Source organism: Engystomops pustulosus, chromosome 6, assembly GCF_040894005.1.
Source record: "Engystomops pustulosus chromosome 6, aEngPut4.maternal, whole genome shotgun sequence".
Lineage (NCBI taxonomy): Eukaryota > Metazoa > Chordata > Amphibia > Anura > Leptodactylidae > Engystomops > Engystomops pustulosus.
In genome coordinates this window covers 157,361,224-157,379,239 of record NC_092416.1, presented here as the reverse complement: position 1 = coordinate 157,379,239, position 18,016 = coordinate 157,361,224, and the positions used below count along the sequence as shown (strand labels likewise).

The 18,016-nt window shown below is 42.7% G+C and overlaps 1 protein-coding gene across 1 annotated transcript in view; it reads right to left on the bottom strand.

The window, feature by feature from the left end:
* Positions 1-12,638, bottom strand: part of PLTP (phospholipid transfer protein) — a 29,318-nt gene extending 16,680 nt beyond the window's left edge. The window contains exon 1 of the mRNA XM_072112009.1: positions 12,505-12,638. The gene's annotated coding sequence lies outside the window, so the exon portion shown is untranslated. The remainder of the gene's footprint in view (positions 1-12,504) is intronic.
* Positions 12,639-18,016: the final 5,378 nt, after the last annotated feature.

Here is an 18,016-nt window from a genome sequence, read left to right as displayed (position 1 = left end):
TTAATTATAGCAATGATGAATAATAGTAAAATGTTGTTTATGTTACACGGCGTATGGCAGAACATTTAAAATGAGACAAAAAAATTGCTCAGAATTGCTGTTCCCTTTTTTTTTTTACCGTCCTCCCACAGAAAAGGTTTGTGGCGGGCTCTGGTGAAGACCAGGTGCCACTTAGACTCCGGTCCCAGGTGGCTAGTACCACCTCCCGCGGTGGTCCAGAGGATCCATACATCCCGAATCCTGACAGATATCACTCTATAGCAGTGATGGCAAACCTTTTGGAGACCGAGTGCCCAAACTACAACTAAAATCCACTTTTTTACCGTGAAGTGCCAACATGGTATTTTAAGCAGTAACTTATTGCTACCTGTTCTTCCACATCTTTCAATTCTATCGCCCCCCTGAGACAACCAATACAGTTGAAAGAAGGAGGGCAAATTCAGACTCTCGTTGTAGCTTCTCTCCGGGGTCTCTCTGTAGAGGAAGAATGGTGGGTCCAGAATGAGAACCTCTAAAGATATTGCAGTTCTGTCCACACCTTCTCACTTTTACAGCAGTTTCAAACAGCCAATGAATTTATTGAATGAATTTAAAATAGCACTGAGAGCAGCATCTCTTAAGTTGCCTGGGACTTGGTGGATTTGGTCCTATTTGGCAAACTCTGTCCTGGGGTGATGGTCTGAGTGCCCACAGAAATGGCTCCGAGTGCCACCTCTGGCACCCGTGCCATAGGTTCGCCACCACTGCTCTATAGGAATCGCAATGGCTCATAGTAGCCAAAACAAATTTTTCAAAACTTGATGAAAAAAAAAACTGCTTATAGTTATCGTTCAGCAAAGAAGAAAGGTCACAGAAGGTTTACCCTGACATGCCCCCCCCCAGGGTACAGTCATAGGGGCCCCCGCTCTGGTCTTGATCACTGTTACTTCAGCAGATGTGGTCAGATGATATTCCCAGAAGAACAGCCTCTTACAGATGTTGGAATCTTGTGATCTGATCTCCGAAAAAGCAGGTTGCACAATAAGCATTACAACATCTCTTAATGTCTTTGATAAATGTCTGCAGATGACTATGTGAAAGTTTACAAGCGAGAAACCCATCCCAGACCTCGGTTATAGCTGGACGCTTATACAACACCACATCATACGCTTCAACGACGTAACATTAGCCGCCTCCGTCCCTGTCATTATGCTTAGAAAGCTTGTGTGGCCAACCAAACCCAGAGCAGATACTTTCAGGGCACATTTAAGCCCCTCTTTATGGTTACACAACATACACCCTACGTAATGGCAGCTTTCATGGACCCTATTTACAACCATGTCATTTGTATAGGTCGCTTATAAAAGAAAACATTGCAGTAATTATAATAAAATAAGAATTCTCCTAACACAACACTGTCCAGGGTGAAAATCCCATTCCCTATTAATAATTAGTTAATAAACTTAGTTAATAAAGAGGTGGTTATAAAGAATGTCACTCACTCCCCTGTCCTGTCTGCACATAGAAATCACATTGCTTTGAAGGCAACTGTTACTGTCAAAACAAAAAGAAGATCAGGAAGAAAGGGGGCACAACCGAAACTCTTGTGAAGCCCACAGACGATATATGTCCTCAGAGATGGTAGATTAGAGTAAATGAGCCCATGGGTGGTGCTCAGCGTGCAAAGAACTAGTATAGCAAATGGTAAAGAAGAAAAAGCACATGCGGCACTCACCCGGAGGAAGCGATTCTTTATTGCGTTTTCAGGATAAAACGGTCCGACATGGTACAGCCATAATAGGGGAGAGGTAGGAGCAGGGGGTCAACAAGGCGACAGCCGTTTCGCGCCTACCGGCGCTTTCTCTAGCTGTGGCTAGAGAAAGCGCCGGTAGGCGCGAAACGGCTGTCGCCTTGTTGACCCCCTGCTCCTACCTCTCCCCTATTATGGCTGTACCATGTCGGACCGTTTTATCCTGAAAACGCAATAAAGAATCGCTTCCTCCGGGTGAGTGCCGCATGTGCTTTTTCTTCTTTACCATTTGTTACTGTCAAAACCTGTAATGTAAAAGGGAATCTATCAGCAGTTCTGACCATACAAAACATTGTTAGGTATTGTCCATGGAGATCATGTTGCTTTAAATGTGTATGTGTTGTTGTTAATAGCAGAAGGACTGTGAAATATGCATTTATATTCCAGGGTTGTAGCTAGACTTGAAGCACTAGGTTGTACCCTTCTGTTATATATCTTCATTAAACACAGCATGGTCCCTCCCATTTGGCTTCTGCTTAGATATTACAGTAAAGGAGGTTGAACAGGGGAGAGATTGAAGACAACAGCAGTGTAAGGACACTCCGCTAGTGTTCCTTGTCCAGCTACAATACCAGAATATAAATGCATTTTTCACAGTCCTACTAACAACATGCACAAATGTATCTCCAGGGCCAATACCTAACACTGTCTGCCTCTCTGTATGGTCCAAACTGCTGACAGATTTTCTTTAATTATATAGGAATGAATGTGCATGAGCCATGCTCAGATTACATGGATTAAGTACCAAATAGTGTAAGAAGAAAGCTCACAATTACAGATCATAAAGGAAATCTAACACCAGGATGAAGGATTGTAAACCAAGCCCATTGACATACTAGTGTGTGCCCCCTCTGGCAGGATCTACTCTTCTTGTAGCTTGTTATGCCCTTGATTTAAAGGAAAAAAAGGTTTTAAAAATTATGCAAATGAACCTGAGGGGCTCCAGGCTCCATTGACATGTATGAGGTCTATTGTAGGAAACTGAAGGAATCAGTGTCCCGCTGTGTGTACATGAGGAGTATCACTGTCTGTGGGCTTAATGTGACTAGTAATCTTCTATTTCTAAGAATGTTTTGCCTTTGTAGGTCTCTGTAATTTAGCAATTGTCTCAAAACTGCTGGGTGGAGTCCTAGCTGCTGTGACTCACTCCCCCCGCCTCTCCATAGACCTGCTATGTAATCTGTTATTAGTGAACTTCTGTTGTGGTTCTATCAGAATTCAGGGAAACTTTCATTGTAAAACACAGATTATGAGGGAAGAAGGTTGGAATGTAAGGAGCCACAGTAAGCAGATGATTAATCACTGTGCTCTGATAAAAAATATATTAAAAATGTTTTTGCATTAACTTCAAGTTTTTGGAAAAGTAACAGATGGGGTAAGGTGGCAATAAAACTTAAGCTGAATGCTTTCCGGGTACACAGCTTTACTTTATGACTCTTGGGTTTGGTAAGATTTAAGGCTTGGACTGGCTGATATTTCAAAGGTTCTCAAGGGGCTTAAAGGGATTGTCCAGTTTTGGCAAATAAGTGTCATTGTCTGCGTAATGAAAAGGTATACAATTTTCCAATATACTTTATCAATACTCTATCATTTCCTCATGATTTTCTATATCTCTGCTTGCTGTCATTCTGTAAGAAGCTTCATTGTTTACTTCCTGTGAATAATAAAATGCTCCCTGGTCACACAAACTCTGATAACTCTCTGTGAAATAACGAGCCTTGCATCTGTGTGACATCACATGACCAAGGATATAACGAGCCGTGCACCTGCGTGAGATATATTGACCAGGAATATAACAGGCTGTGCCCTTGTGTGAGATATTTTGACCAGGGATATAACAAGCTGTGCACCTGTGTGACATCAATTCACCAGAGATATAACAGGCCGTGCACCTGTGTGACATCAATTCACCAGAGATATAACAGGCCGTGCACCTGTCTGACATCAATTCACCAGAGATATAACAGGCCGTGCACCTGTCTGACATCAATTCACCAGAGATATAACAGGCTGTACACCTGTGTGACATCATATGACCAGGGACATAACAAGCCGTACACCTGTGTGACATCAATTCACCAGGGATATAACAGGCCGTGCACCTGTGTGAGATCTATTGACCAGAGATATAACAGGCCGTGCACCTGTGTGACATCACATGACCAGGGATATAACAGGCCATGCCCTGGTGTGACATCACATGGCCAGGGATATAACAGGCCATGCCCCGGTGTGACATCACATGGCCAGGGATATAACAGGCCATGCCCCGGTGTGACATAACATGGTCAGGTATAGAATGACAAGCAACCCCCTGAGGGATTAATGCAGAAAATGTATTGGAAAATTGTATAACTTTTCATTTTACAAACAATAACCTTTATTAGCTGAAACTGGACAACCCCTTTAAGATGCTGGCACACATATTGACATCCTATCTCACATGCAAACAAAGGATTGGCCATGTTGAAATCCAACATGTTGAACCTTTCTGACCCACAAAGTTATTATATGGTTGCCTCATCCCAATGGAAGCCGTGGTCTTGGCATTGTATATATTTAGATGCCTTTGGCCTTTTTTGTGATCTGAGCCCCAGACCAGATACTACATGTCTACATGAAATTCCTAGAAGAAGCGTGACCTTCTCTTCCAATCCTTATAAGATTCTCTAGGCTTTGCTAAAATGATTTGTCTATCTTTCAGATGGTGTCAGACAATATTGTAGGCCAATGTTATGTCTTCACCGCTCATCTGCATCAAAGGGCCTTGAACTGAAGCAAAGTTCTACTGCGTGACATGGACTACAAGGCCATAAAAGTGACTTTCTATCTACACTTATGACTTAGATATCCGGATTCCAAAATCCTCCTGTCTGAAAATGTAGAACAGAGGGATTTTTACATTTATATACATCCCAAGGTCCAGATGTAGCAGTTCTACAAGGCATTGGGTCCTGAGGGGCTGTAAAGCCTCATAGCCAAAAGATGAAATAGTATGAAAGATGTGCATATATGGTTGGTGGAGTGCTAGTACATGCAATAGATTCCTCTGTTACCTTAAAGGGGTTGTCCACTTTTAACAAATAACATAGTAATCTGTCCACGGTCATGTGATGGAAGTTGCAGGTGCACGAGCCGTCTAAGAGCAGAACTCTTCTAGTAGTCTATGGTGACCAATCAGATTTCAGCTGTTTATAAATAAAAGCTGAGCTCTGATTGGTTTCCAGGGGCAACTAGAACAGTTTTACCTCAGACACTTCTGATAAATCTCCCCTATAGAGAGTAATCAGAGCTGTGGGATTATAACGGCTCGTGCACCTACATGTCCATCACATGACCATGGACAGATTTCTATACACTGGAAATCAACATAGAAGCTTTCTATAAAAATAACAGCAAGCAGAGATCTTGAAAACGGTGAGGAAATGATACAGAAAGTATATTGGAGAATTGTATAACTTTTCCTTACACAAACAATGTCTATTATTTGCTGAAAGTGGACAACCCCTTTAAAAATGTCCTCAACCCTGCGTGTATATAGCTGTGTTTCCTATGGATTAACAGTTCTAAATCATTTTCTTGTAACTCTGTCTTGTCTAGTCCCCTAGATATTCCTCCAAGACATGCATAAATATGTTAGAAATATATTGGGCGTTACTATTACAGCACGGTCCGGCGTTTCTATTGTACAGGTTTCTGATAACTCTACCAGTGTAACACTGCTGCATCTGTTGTAGCACTAGGAGCTGCTTACTTTACAGGTGACAGGTCCTCTTTAAGCAGAGTTCTGATTGGTTGCTTTGGAAGGCCTTTACTGCCTTGTAGATAATCTCTAAATTTTCAGTAAGTGATACTGCTAATTACTTTTCTACTGTGGGCAGACCATTTTGGAGCTCTACTGAATAGGAGGAGCTGCAGCAGGAGAGTATGAGTCACCCAGCTTTCTCTCTCCCTATCTCTGTCAGTGAGGACGAATGTGAGAAGGAAGGGAGAGACAAAGGGTGACATCACATGGATGACCTGGAGCAGCAAGAGAGAGGGCAGCATGCTGAGAACAGCGAAAGGCTGCAGCTTTTAAAGGAGGCAAATGAACGGGTACATATGCTTGCAGAGATATGTCTAATAATAATAATTATATAGCGCCTACAGATCACGTAGCACTACACAGAGCTTGCCAAATCGGTCCCTGTCCCCAATGGGGCTCACAATCTTTTTTGGAGTGTGGGAGGAAACCGGAGGTGGCCAATCCCTTTGAGAGCCTCATTACTTTAAAGATCTTTGTATACAGCCAGTAAATGAAAGCATGCAAATATATAGGATACAGGTCTCATAATTGACACAAATCCCCTGGGGTCGTAACTATAAACAGCTCATTCATCTTGAGAATGTCCATTTTGTTGCAACTGCTTATCATAGCACAGTTTCTCTAGCGATAAGTGTATAAAGTTGGAAAACCCCTTTAAATCTAGAGGATGAATCCCTTCCGATGGCGGAAGGCTTCAGTCCAATTGCTCTACTTCAGACACTTTGCCGGTTTTTCATGACTCCATTCAGATCCTGCCAAAGCATCTCTATTGGGTTCAAGTCGGGACAATAACGTAGCCTATCCGAAATGTAAATGATGTTTTGCATCAACTAATTAGATGTGGACTTACTTGTGTATTTTGAGGCATGGACTAAACACATATCATGATTCCTTCAAAGTTACTGTGTAGCCCTCGGCTTACTGTGAAAATGACTCATATATTGTATAATAATAATCTATATTTATATAGAACCATCATATTCCGTACACATCAAGGGGGTGACACAAGAGCTTATAGTCTATGAGGATAAGGGGTGACACAAGAGCTTACAGTCTATGAGGATGAGGGGGTGACACAAGAGCTTACAGTCTATGAGGATGAGGGGGTGACACAAGAGCTTACAGTCTATGAGGATGAGGGGGTGACACAAGAGCTTACAGTCTATGAGGATGAGGGGGTGACACAAAAGCTTACAGTCTATGAGGATGAGGGAGTGACACAAGAGCTTACGGCCTATGAGGATGAGGGGGTGACACAAAAGCTTATAGTCTATGAGGACGGGGGTGACACAAGAGCTTACAGTCTATGAGGACGAGGGGGTGATACAAGAGGTTACAGTCTATGAGGATGAGGGGGTGACACAAGAGGTTACAGTCTATGAGGATGAGGGGGTGACACAAGAGCTTACAGTGTATGAGGACGAGGGGGTGATACAAGAGGTTACAGTCTATGAGGACGAGGGGTGACACAAGAGCTTACAGTCTATGAGGATGAGGGGGTGACACAAGAGCTTACAGTCTATGAGGATGAGGGGGTGACACAAGAGCTTACAGTCTATGAGGACGAGGGGTGACACAAGAGCTTACAGTCTACGAGGATAAATGGGTGACACAAGAGCTTACAGTCTATGAGGATAAATGGGTGACACAAGAGCTTACAGTCTATGAGGATAAATGGGTGACACAGCCAGTCTTGAAGTACACTGAGCCAATGGTATATGAGACCAATGCCAGATATGCACTTTAATTCACACCCAATGTCCTGAAAGTCATCCTAGAAATCTCCTAGAATCCATTCTTTTTTCAACGCCAAACATTTCTTAGATAGCAATTCCTAGTTCCTAATTCAAGTTAATGTCAGGTCATGATAAGAAATGACTTTTCAGGACAAAGTCCTCATAAAATGTCCCATGGAGAAGAACAATAAGTAGAAAGGAAGCGCCCAAGCCTTGAAAAAAAATGCAAGGGAATGAAAAAATTGGGGATATAAATATTTTTGCATGATGTTTTTTTATGGAGCCGGAAAAGTCCAGCAAAATATGTCTTGTTATTGAAATGCATTGATATTATCTCTCTAAGGAACTGAATGTCTTTGTTTCTGGAATCAAAACACTAAAAGACTTGGCTTACGGCCTGAGCCTTGGGATAAAGGACACTCTCTGATGAGCTTTAGGTGGTTTTTTTTGTGTTGTAAATCTCTCTAAAGTATCTCTCTAAGTATCCCAAAGCTTCACGTACAAGGCAGGTAGAGCTTTGCAATATGTCATCCACTGACTGGCCACATACCTTAGGGTAGCTCTGAATATAATCACAAGTAGTTGAACCTTAATATATTCTGGCATTGTATCTATCTATCATTGTAAAGTTCCAATACAAAAGTTTTCCAGGATAGGTACATAGCTTCTGGGGGGGGGGGTCCCACATAAGACTGTATATAAGGGATCCATGGGGGTAAGGGGGCTGTATCTAATGAATCCATAGGGGGCTTTATATAAAATAACCATAAGGGAGCTGTTTGGGATGATAATTTAGGGAATATTTTAGGGAACAGGAAACGGTTTTAATTTCTTAATTTTTAATGCCGTCACGTAAGTTCAATGCAAAGGGGCCCACTAAGGCTCCGTCGCATATTGTAGTGAGCCTGGCAAACTTTCTCAGCAGTCAGTAAGAGCCGCGAGTAACACCCTTTAAATTTGGATAGTGAAGCACATATTTAGGAGCCTCCATTGTGTCAAAAATTACGGATGAAAAAACCCATGAATAGCAGAGATCTTTAAGAAATTCAGTGGATCCCATTATAGTTCTGGGATCCCTTAGGATCTATCTGCATTTTAAGATGGATCCATCTCTGTTGAGATTTAACATTCACTGGTACAGAAAAAATAATCCAATGAAGATGTAAATACAAGATAAAAAATGTTGGTGACCAGAGATGAGCGGATCGGACGTTCGCATTCGATGTTGGCCCCTAGCAACTATGCAGAGCCAATCATCACCATGGCTAGTTGCCAGGGGCGTCCAATTTTCCAGGATCGTCTGTTCAGCCGCAAAAACAGCAATATGTCCAGGTTGCGCAGCCATACCCTGAACGTGAACGTCTGGTCTGCTCCCCATTCACAAGCAAGCAATGTTGTTAGTTCAGTATCCAATATGCTAATTAGACCCTCTCCTGTCAGGTGGGCGGTCCTAGGCTGGAGCTCACCCACTTGACAACAGATGAATTTATAAGCATATTGGATGACAAAACAAATGGTGCCTATAAAAGTATACAAAGAATTGGAGTTGGTGGAGAAGGTCAAAAGTCCTCTTAAACACGGAAAAGATCATGTTATTAGACAGAATTGGAAACAGAGCAGCAGATGGCGCACGACTGACCTAAATCTTACCTCACGTTCTACAATTGCTTCTCATAAAACCTCTGTCAATCTGTCAAGGCTTTGTCTAACACCAACCCAGTCATTGGCATGAATAAACCAGACCATATCTGGCTTATTGGTGGCCTTCTTAAAATTTAGTGCCATAAAGTGAGGTCTGTTGTGAAATCCATATAACATGATTAAGACAGTAAGTAAGGATAGGATCACCGCTGTATATGGAGTCTACAACGCGCCCTAACCTGTAGAAACTAATGCTTTGAATTTTACTGATGTCAAAGCTATGCAGCATGTAGGTCAAGATGAAGATCAGAAGAACATCAGGTGATATCACATGTCCTCATCCAAGGTCACCACAGGTGGAATATGTCGTCCATCACCACACAAAACACTAATAGTCTCTAATAATTGATAATACTTCCATATTATCAATCGGGAAAAATTATCGGGAAAAATTGAGAACATTTTTGTAAATTAGTAATGATCTTGATCTACAGATGGCTTCTGGAATTAGAAGCCTGGGGCGGACATTCATTCCTAGCTGCAAGACATGAACGCATATGACTGCCAAGGACATGACATACATTTACATATCCCATAGAGGTATCTGTATAGGGGAGGTATCCCATTACTAAATAGTAATAAAACTGCCCGCTGCCCAGACACCGTATAGGTAACACATAGACATCTTAGCAATGCTGAGCTGGAATTCCTAGAAAAGAGCAAATCATGTCTCGAAATTGTTCAATCTTGCATTTGACTCTAAAAATACACTTCTGTCTGGCAATTTGACCGAGGTAAAAAATTAGAGGAATTTTAAAGGAATTATACATCTGCCAATAAAATGTCAGCTATTCTTTACATAACAAGTAAGGTAATACTTAAAGGGATGGGACCAGATTAAGAAGAAATCACTTATAATTTTGGTGATTGATGGGGGGGGGGGGGTGTCAACAACTTTACCAAGTACAAGGAACTATGTAATCAACTGTATGGGAAAGCTGGAGAAAGTCAAGTGTTGTTCTTACTATAGGTGGGGGTCCGAGATCTCGGGCTCCCACCGATCAGCAAGTTAACATCTATCCACTTTTAACCTTGTCAAACCCCATTAATACAAAGAATTTATTAAGTAACTTAGCAAAATATTAAATTGTACCTTGTTTATGTAGCTCCGCTAAAGAGGGGTACAGCCTGTTGCCCACAAGTGAGTTTCGAGAAACTTTTCATTCCCAGTAATCACTGAGCATTCTCAGCAGGGTTTTACCCCACTAAACTACTAGTCCACTCAGGTAGGCGATGAAATATCATTTCTAGAATTCCTTCTTTTATGTTAAATCTCTCCAATTTACCTATAAAAAATCTCCCCCAAAGTTAGGCAAATATGACTCTTCTCACCTCATTTTCACATGAGATGAGTCATTATTGATTCTGTTCTGTAGTACCTAAATATTTGCTTCTTGTGTCATATTAAAGATAAGAATCTCATCTTTCAGATATTATGGATTTGTGGATTTGTGATCTACAGCACCAGAGATAATGGCAGCTAAAGACATAGTTGGAAATGTATGATGCAGATAAAGATCCAGTTCCCACTTATCTTTAAACCGTCTGTATGTCCAGTTCAGTGGATCACAGAACCATCAGCTTGATGGGCTCTAAAAGAGATGTCTATCTTTAATATGATACAATAAGCTTGATGGGATATACAAGATGAGATTCTTATCTTTAACATGACAAAATCAGCTTTTTTTTAGGCACCAAAGATAGGAGTGTGAAGACATCTGCTGTGACACTACTCCTACAACCACTAAACTTGACTCATTTAATCTGAAAGAGTCATATTTGCCTGACTTTGGAAAATATTTTTTTTTAGGATAATGGGCAAGATTTCACAGAAAAGAGGGAATTCTACAAAGGACATTTCATACCCTACCTGAGGGGGCTGGTAGTTAAGTGGGGTAAAACCTGGTGATAGATTCTATTTAAGGATGCGTTCACAGTGTCATGGAATCTATTGTGATTTTCTTTATGGGTCAAATAAGCCATTGAAAAATGGATCCCAAGAGTTCCTTACACTGAATTCAGTGGGGCTTATTTACTAAGGGTCCGCGGATTGCATTTCCGTCAGACTTCCCAACATTTCCGGGATTTGCGCTGCTGTGTACAGGTGATTGTGTCGCATGTGATTGGATTTCTTGCAACAGAAATGGGGGGGGAGTGACATTGTACGATCCGACTGATTTGGACTGATTTAACATTCAATTTGTGTCGCAAGACAATGCACTTATATGTACCAGGAAGAAGAAGGTGAACTCTGAACGGGGAAGCGCCACAAGCAGGATATCGGGCGCACGGTCTTCGTGAATCGCCGCAGATGTGCATTCCGGTCAGACAATGCACTTTTGGGGATCGCGCAGGGCAGTTAAGTAAATGTGCCCCAGTGTATTATTTGTTGCACTGGACCTTTCCTGGAGTCAGATCCGAAAACCTACAGTATTTTTCTGCCTGGCTCCTCGCAAGGACTGACACCGAGCCTAATAGCAATGGCAGGTGTCTCGATTCTGGCATTAGTTTCCCTCCAGCTTTCTATAGGGGATATACAGGGGGATATACACTGTGTACATCAGAACACGCCAGAACACAGTTCCTTCTGCACTGTTGATCCAGAATAAGACAATAATCCCAATAGGGTAAGAGCCTGTAAGAGTACAGGGGTATAGTAAATTCATGGGTCATGAAGGTGATAGAATATACAATCTTCATATATATATAGGGATAGAGAAGATCATATATCAAAAGAGGGGGCACATCTGTAGATCAAGGTAACAAGAATGGGGGTTACATAAGTCTTAGCAATAGCTATAGGATACATCAAAAGAATCCATGTACACATCTGTATCAGTTAACCCTTTATGCACCAAACTACAATAATCCCAATAGGGTAAGAGCCAATTTTCCTCAGTTTAGGAATACGATTCATTTTTGATGTAAATCACTGGATCAATTACCAATATATTCAGGAGAGGGAAGAACAAATACATGTGTGCACAGGCATCAATAAACCAATCTCCTGCCTAGAGAATACATTAGATAATAAGAACATGTCCAGCGCTCGGCTATAGGAGATAATTTATGTTCTCCTGGAAAATGCTGCTAACCAAGCTACATAGAAGGGCATCACGATAATATATACAGTACAGGGGTATAGTAAATTCATGGGTCATGAAGGTGATAGAATATACAATCTTCATATATATAGGGATAGAGAAGATCATATATCAAAAGAGGGGGCACATCTGTAGATCAAGGTAACAAGAATGGGGGTTACATAAGTCTTCGCAATAGCTATAGGATACATCAAAAGAATCCATGTACACATCAGTATCAGTTAACCCTTTATGCACCAAACTACAATTTTTAGTCTTTTAATAGACCATTTAATTCTCAAGATTTGCCATCTATTGCTTGTAATGAGCATTCATTTCTATAGTGACATAGTGATGGTCACCCCATGGCAGCACCCTGTGCACACTCACCTGGCCCCTGCGCTGACTTGGACTCTGTGGATGGTGCGGTTCCTAGACTGCTACTAGCCCAGATCGCAGCCTGCGGAGGCTTATATAGAGCACACTCATACACATTCATACACACACCACGCAGCGCCCCTCCTCCTTCCCACAGACCACACAGCTGGACAGGGAACAGACCCTGAGGCAGCATCTCATCGTGTAATAGAGACTGAAGCAGGAAAAAACACACGGCATGAAGACATTACATACAAACATAGTAAAACCGCAGGAGGCGTAAAAAGCTGCACACAAAAGAAGGAGAGCTGGCAGCACACAGCGGTGACAAACACCAATTATACACATAGGGCGAGCTCAGGATTGTCATCCAAATTGAGTAAATTTGGATAACAAATTTAGAATAATTTAATTACGATTATTGTGGCGGGATTGGAGAACCTTCTGAAGTGTATGGCGGTGCCCTGATTCTTCCTAAAAAAACAAAGGATAAGGGAAAGAAGAACTGGGCTTGTGGTGACAGTTGCTATTCCCCTCTTTCTATTATGAAATACATGCATGCTTAGCCGAGCTGAGTGTGCAAGTGTATAGAGTTGGAAGAATACCTGTTTAAATTACAGCTATAAACGTTTTATAGTCTGCTTTATTAGGTTTTCTTTTACAATATATAAGATTAGGGATAAATGATCGGACTTCTGCAGCCCATAGATATAATGAGAATGTTGGCCGACAAGTGCCCCATGTGATATACAATCACTTCTATGAGACTTCTGTAGATTGCAGTTCCATAGAAGTGAATGGAGTCCTGGCTAAGGCTTCATGCACACGAGCATAGAATTCGTCTATCTGCTATCCATTGATTTAACAGATAGTACACAGACTCTTTTCTATGTGCTCATATTGTATACACGCCCAGTGTGTGAGACGACTGTCCAGACCACAAATTATAGAGCAGGTCCTATACATGCCTATGTCTGTGGCTCCCTTCTCATGGGGTACCCCAAAGGATTTGTCGAACCCCATATTTCTGATTGTGGTGGTTACAGTAAACGGACTTTGGATATAGGTTGTGTGTATATTGTAAGAAAACCATTAAGGAGTAATAGGACAACTGTAATACTGCTGCATTTCAGGTTAAGTACTTCCAAGGGCCTTGAAATTTTTGGGACTTCTGCTCTATGGAGGTTCTGGTGTTATATCTACAACATACATGCTTACATCTATGCGAGCACTCAACATATGGGCCCCTAAATAACCTCTACAGTGTAACCCAGCTTAAAATCTTTTAACATGCCATTGCGAGATACTTTTTCGGGGTCATTCCCGGGTAACCCTCTTCTATTAGAGATGGATGTCTTGGACTGGAGGACCCAACATCTTGTGATTTCAATGGGTATTCTGCAATGCTTTGTTAGACCTGTGATGGCACTGCAAGGAATTGAACACTGGCTATCAGGTACCCCCATATCAGTGGTGGCGAACCAATGGCACGGGTGCCAGAGGTGGCACTTGGAGCCCTTTCTGTGGGCATCCAGGCTTTCACCCTAGCACAGAATTTGCTAGACATGACTCAAGGTTTCCTCCTCTGGTCCAAAACTATTTTAAAGCGACACTTCCTTGTCTGCCAGGACTACACAAGAAGCGAGAAGGTATGGATGGATTATGGTTGGAGCTCCTGCACTGGGTCCCCTGATTCTTCCACAGCAGGGCCGGCTCCAGGTTTCAGTGGGCCCTTGGGCGACAGAGCCTCAGTGGGCCCCTTTGCAGTAAACTGGCGTAGCGGCATGGATTCATTGTATACAGACTCCTCACCCCCATGGATTAATTATATACAGCCCAGGCCCCCCTCACCACCCATAGTTTAATTATATGCAGCCCCTCTCCCCCCATGGATTATATGCATCCCCTTCACCGCCCAGTATATGCAGCCCCCTGCACGCACCCCCGATTCATTATATCCAGCCCCCTCCTCATCCCCCCCATTCATTCTATACAGTCCCTCCTCATCTCCCCATTCATTCTATACAGCCCCTCCTCATCTCCCCATTCATTCTATACAGCCCCCTCCTCATCCCCCCCATTCATTCTATACAGCCCCCTCCTCATCCCCCCCGTTCATTCTATACAGCCCCCTCCTCATCCCCCCCATTCATTCTATACAGCCCCCTCCTCATCCCCCCCATTCATTATATCCAGCCCCCTCCTCATCCCCCCCATTCATTCTATACAGCCCCCTCCTCATCCCCCCCATTCATTCTATACAGCCCCCTCCTCATCCCCCCATTCATTCTATACAGCCCCCTCCTCATCCCCCCCATTCATTCTATACAGCCCCCTCCTCATCCCCCCCATTCATTCTATACAGCCCTCTCCTCATCCCCCCCATTCATTCTATACAGCCCTCTCCTCATCCCCCCATTCATTCTATACAGCGGCCTCCTCACCCCTCTAGTAAATGTGACCGTTAAAAATAAAGAGAATACTACTCACCTCAGTCTTCTGGTCAGGTCCGGAGCTTCCCCTTCGCCGTCCTCCTCCTCCTGCCGGCGGCCTCACGCGCAGCATCCTGCAGCAGACGGAGCGCCACTTTACGGCGCTAGAACCCGGCACGGCACTACTGCTTCGGACGGGAGTTTTGCTGCACGGCAGGGTCTTGCGGTAAACGGAGCGCCGCTTTACGGTGCGGGCCCCGGCACTTGCCCGGGTTTGCCGGGTGCTGGCGCCGGCCCTGTTCCACAGAATGTATTGGTGTCCTCAGAACGACAATAGGATTAAGACTTATGATACAGTTGGGATCAATAGGTTACTGCTTAAATTGTCATCTTGGGACTTTGCGACATAAAAGTAGGTTTTGGTTGTAGTACTTGTTGTACTTACCCGGTCTTCCTGCGATTCACTAAGGTCATGCGCCCGATGTCCACCAGGTGTCGCTGCTGCGCCGAGGTCCACCGGAGTTCACCAACCTATTCCTGATGCATGTGAGTAATTGATTTTGCGACACAATTTGTTTAAATTGCGCATTTTTTTCCGAATCCGACGGCACAAAACGGAAAAAGTCGGAAAACCTGACGAAAGTTCAGCCGCGGAGCCCTTAGTAAATGAGCCCCTGTGTGTCTAAAAGATTCACCATCACTGCCCCATATTTATCAGAAATGGGATAACCAATGATTGGCTGATCAATAGAGGTAGCTGTATGTGATTTATGATCTTATGACAACTATGTAATGTGGATTCCTGTGTGTCTCACACACAGGTCAATATGTGGTACTTATAGCAGTATATACCGTATATATACCGTAAAAGCCGACGCCCTTAATTTTACCACAAAAACCTGGTAAAACCTATAATTATTTTTACTCAAGCATAAGCCAAGTTTGGGTTTTCAGCACATTTTTTTTGTGCCGAAAAACTAGGCTTATACTCGAGTATATATGGTAAGTGTAATGTATGGACCCATACTACCACATTATCCTATAATAATGTGAAAAATTGTGCAACTTTGCAATTTTTCAACCTTAGTAAACTTAGTAAACCTTAGTACACCAAAAATAAAATTCTGTGAATCGGCCTTATCTGTTTTCTCCAGAAAAGCTGATGTATGCACAAAAATCAGACTGCCCATATTTACTTGAAAGCACAACCAGCATGTGATAGATCTCATCTCAAAATCTACCCATATAATGTACAAGGCAATTAGGAAGTCACCTTAAGATGCCATTTATTAGAATATATTTTTAAGGACCTGATGAAGTTTAGATTAAGGTCCTGGAACCCGACCACCTATCACAACATCACATGGGAGAGGTGACCATGCTCTATGGGACCTTCAAATATAGAATAAGGTGGAGCAAACCACAGGATTCTCCAGGAACACCCTATAATCTACATCCATTTCACTTCACTTTTTATTTTTCTTTATTTCTGGTGTTTTTGGGTGTTTCCTCCTCTCCTAAATGCACACACACATTTTTTATTTCCAAGAAAAAATGCAATAAATGTACATGTTAGCTGGATTTCACAGACCAACCACACTGCGGGGAAAAATTATGTATCAATATAATGCTCCGAGTCCCATCCTCTGCACTGTGGTCTATGGGGAAAATCCAGCAACCGTGATTCACGGACTGACCACGGTCGTGTGCTGATGGCCTTAGAAACTCATGGAAAATTTCCTTTGGCTGGGAATACACTGAGCAGATCCACACCAGACAATGTCAACTGCGAAGGGCTAGCCCCCATCTGTGACCTGGAGAGGAAAGGGACTAACTTGCTGATCATGGGGGTCTCAGTGATGATATCCCCACAGATCACGAGAACGAGGGGTCCAATGGGGTCCCAGGTACCTCCATCGGACCCCTCGTCGCTTCCTGAGATGTGCAGAGAAGATGGCTGATCATCAATCTCCATCAGCTCCATAGAGAAGAATGGAGCAGAATGGTCATGTACGGCCACTCATCACTGGAAACGACAAGGGATCCGACAGAGTAGCTGGGACCCCATCAGACCCATCTTTCTTGTGATCCTCTTTCTCTTCACTGAGACCAACACCAATCAGCAGGTTAGGCCATATCCTGTGGATAGCTTAACTTGGTGGGAAAACCCCTTTAAGGGGCGTATTAACCTTTGCACTTAGGGTACTGAGCAAAAGTTAAATGGTGGGGGCTCATTTTTCCTTAATCCCCTAACCCTATGTTTGGCTCATTTATCCCCATCCTATTCATACCCACACACAGTAATAGCCATACAGTGCATAAAGCCCTACCCACACGTGGCATCTTACGGCAGATGATTTTGAAAGGTGGGCAGAGGTATAGCACAGTTGTGTGGCATGGGTGGGCAGTGTTTTGGCATTTGTGACTTTGTGTATGTCCCAAGTATAATTATTATAAGCCCCACCTATCAGAACCACTGGGACCTCCACTGATCACAAGAATGGGGATTCTATTCCCCTGTGATGGAGGGGCAAATTGTTACTGGTCATGAATACGCTTTTCAGTCACAATTCTGTCATCGCCGTGTCATGTGAGATGTCTGGGATATGTCTGGGGCAGCACAGTAAATTCTGCTGTAAATCACTTATGAGACAACATCCTCTTATAACCCACGGCCATTGTACTGCAATGAACCCAAGAGAAACAATAAGACATCCTGTAGGGTTATGAACTAAGGTCACTCACCTAACTTGTACTTTTACTCCATATTCTTCTTATTCTGTGGTGAACATTAGTCATAGTAAAAAAAATTTGATCATTTTATTCTTGAACTTTGTGTTACTTATTTTTTTTATGTTTTATTGCCCATATTTTATCTCACATCCACCCCCCACGCCCCTTTTCTCAGGATGTGACAAAAAGGAGACCATATCGTTTATGCAAATTGGCAAGAATGGTTTTTAATAGAAAAAGGTGAACAGCAGTAGTAAAACATAGGGAAAGATTAATTATTCTTTGTTCTGAAGTTATGAAAATTCTCATGATACTTTAGCACATTTTTAAAGGGGTTGTACCAACATTGATTGTTGTTG